This window comes from Leptonychotes weddellii, chromosome 4 (genome assembly GCF_054177405.1).
Source record: "Leptonychotes weddellii isolate Sample4059 chromosome 4, ASM5417740v2, whole genome shotgun sequence".
NCBI classification, from domain to species: domain Eukaryota; kingdom Metazoa; phylum Chordata; class Mammalia; order Carnivora; family Phocidae; genus Leptonychotes; species Leptonychotes weddellii.
Window position 1 is genome coordinate 44,660,047 of NC_138372.1, and position 2,987 is coordinate 44,663,033.

A 2,987-nucleotide genomic window follows, 5' to 3' on the forward strand; every position below is an offset into this window, starting at 1 on the left:
AAGATATTACCCAGGTTTTAAATAGCTGCTTATAGCGGTGTATGAAGAAAGTGTTAATTTATAGCCCTTGGATCAGTGGCCTTTCTTAATGGCTCCTTGGAGCAAATCTATCAGAACATGAAGAGCACAAAGCTTAGGTTGATGTTAATGAAAACTACCCTAGCCACCCCTATCTGAGATATTACTATTCCACTTTAGAATGAAAGGTAATGCAGGAGGTGGAAAGATGTTAAATTCCAGAGGCAGACAAAGTTAGGTTTGAACCTTGAGAAAGTCTTTTCACCGTCCTGGGTTGCTGTTTTGTCTTCTATCAAAGCAGAGTGTGACTATGCACTATTGTGTTAGTAGAATTAAATTAAGTAACATGCAAAGAATTTGGTCCCTAGGAGGTTGTTAGCAAATGTTAATCCCTTTCTACCTTCTCTTCCTCATCAGAGGGTCAGAAACATCAAACCTGGCAAACCCATGCCAAGCACTTAAATTGAGCTCTGTGAAGTTCTCCCCATAAGAAGATCAGTCCTTACAGGGAAGCTGCACACATTTTCATAATTTATGACTGGTCTCAGGCAACAGGCACCCATTTGCAATTTTATGAAAATGAAAAATCAATATTCAATAGTAGGAAATAATTGGAAGAAAGGAACAGAGACTTCTTTAACAATAAAAAGGCAGGGGGCTCCATTTCCAACAAGAAACATACCCAGGAGGAGAAATTTGAAATTGGTGCAATTTGCTTCATTATAGCATTGGCAGTTTTCACAGCAATAGTCTAATCATAGTCTAATCATCTAATGTCATCCAAGAGGAGGTGAGAGGAGTTTAGGGCTCTGCTGGAGGGCGTGGGTGAGTCTCCTCCTGCTTTCTTGGTTCAAGAGGGTATTTTATATCTGAAACACACATTTTCCCTCTTAGGGCTAAAAAATGGCAAAATGTAGACAAAGCAATTAAATCCACAAATGCACATGGAAGGCAAACACTGTTTGAAGGTGGATAAATTATTGAAAAAACATTTAAAAAACATCTTCTCCTAGTTAAAGGCTGTAGCTTATAAGACAGGACAAATGTGTAAAACTCCATTGGAACTAGTACCATGAGTCAGAGTCACCTCCAAATATTGTAATGTAAGCCCAGAATCCTTCACCTCCAAGTTCTTCATATCTTACTGAAGGTCACAGGATCTGGTTTAGGTGGGAGTCTTAGAAATAATTGAAATTCCTCAACAACATTACCACTGAGTGGTCTTTCTACTTCTGTTTGAGCACCTCCAGCAATAGAGAAGTACATTCTTCCAGAGACGGGTTTAGTCTAGTTTAACACAAATGAGTTGAGATGCTCTAATTGCTAGGCAATTGTTTATGTACAGGATCTCCATTAATTTCCTTTGGCTGCCATAACAGAGTACCACAAATTAGGTGGCTTAAAACAATAAAACATTCATTGTGTTATTGTTTTGAAGGCACAAAGTTTGAAATGAAAGTGTTTGTAGGGCCATGTTCCTTCTGAAACCTGTAAGGGAGAATGCTTCCTTGCTCCTAGCTTCTTTCTTCTGCATTGCTATAACCCTCTGCAAGAATTTTTTGTATATGTAATATCCTGCACATATGTTTGTGTTGACTTAATCCCTTGCATAATTTTTAACTCTAAGTGCAACAAGTCTCCTTAAAAAAGAAAAAAAAAGAGGACTGGATTGCAGCTGAGGACCCTCATGGCAGGGTCAAGATTGGGACCATGAGCTGTATTCCTTTCAAGATTGGGCAGCCCAAGAAACAGATTGTCCCCCACAACAGTGGAGAGAAACTTTGAAAGGGTATATGGAAAACTCCAGCATCTGGAAGAGCTGAGCAAGAGGCTGCAGAAGGACATGAAGTGTGAGGTATCCTTGGATTTATTCTCCATTCCCCTCTGCGAGCAAGACCAGGATTTCCTGAATTTGGTGACAGCCCTGAACTTGGCCATGAAGTAGATGGATGCCCTTCACCAAGGAAAGGAGAACCAGATCCAAAAGACTGTGATTAAACCCTTACAAAAGTTTGGCAGTGTCTTCCCTAGCCTTACATGGTGGTGAAACGGCAGAACAGTCCTTTTAGGACTGTAGGAGATTGCAGGCCAAGGTGGAAAAATACAAGAAAAAGGAGAGGTCAGGGCCAGTGCTGGCCAAACTCCCCCAGGCCCAAGCAGAGCCTTGAACTGCATGGGATGACTCTGAAGCCAAGAACAAGCAGCTCCTGCATAAGATACTGTGGTTCTACAATAGTCAGTACATTAATTCCAGCTCAGCTCTAAGTCCCTGATTTAAGTACAGGTGGTATGATAGTCTGAAATGCATAAGCTCTTTGGAGACTTGACCCAACAGCTTGGCCAGCCTGGACACCTGGACAAGTAGCATGAGTGGGAGAATGAGGCCAAACTGAGTGAGCTCAGAGCCCCCCTCTATTGTGGCCGATGACTGAATCCCTGTCCCCCTTGGGAGACTCCTGGGACACAAGTCAGTCTCTCAAGTCTTTTCAAGCTTAGGCTCAGGTGTCAGCTCAGCAAAAAGCCCCCTGCCATAGGACAAGTATGGCAGCCCATAGACTAGGGATAGAGGCAGCTCCCACTCTACCTCAGCAGCCCTTTGCAATGAGCCTGGCACCAGAAGCCCCAAGCAGGTAGCTCTCTCCCCACCGAAGAGCAAGGGCCTATAGACCCAGGTAAGCAGTATAGTAAACCCCCCAGGGGCTTTCTTATTTCCAAAGGACTGCCCAAAGTGCATCCTGGCCTAGGGCCAATAGCAAGCTTCCAGCCTTCAGAGGGCATGGGCTTTGTCAGCTCATTTGAAGTCTAGCCTTGCTTGCATAGTTAAGATTACATCTACCTCCAAAAGACCCATCCTGGGGAGCCCACTGACCCTCATTTCCTTTCCACTTCAAAGACTTTTTTTTTCCTGGAAGAAGCCCTGCTCTCCCAGAATGTTTGAATCTGGGACGTTGGCCTGCCCTGGGGAGTGT

At 43.5% G+C, this 2,987-nt stretch overlaps 1 pseudogene; it reads left to right on the forward strand.

The window, feature by feature from the left end:
- The first annotated feature begins 1,475 nt into the window (after window positions 1-1,475).
- Window positions 1,476-2,450, forward strand: LOC102734404 (bridging integrator 3 pseudogene; annotated as a pseudogene).
- The last annotated feature ends 537 nt before the right edge of the window (window positions 2,451-2,987 follow it).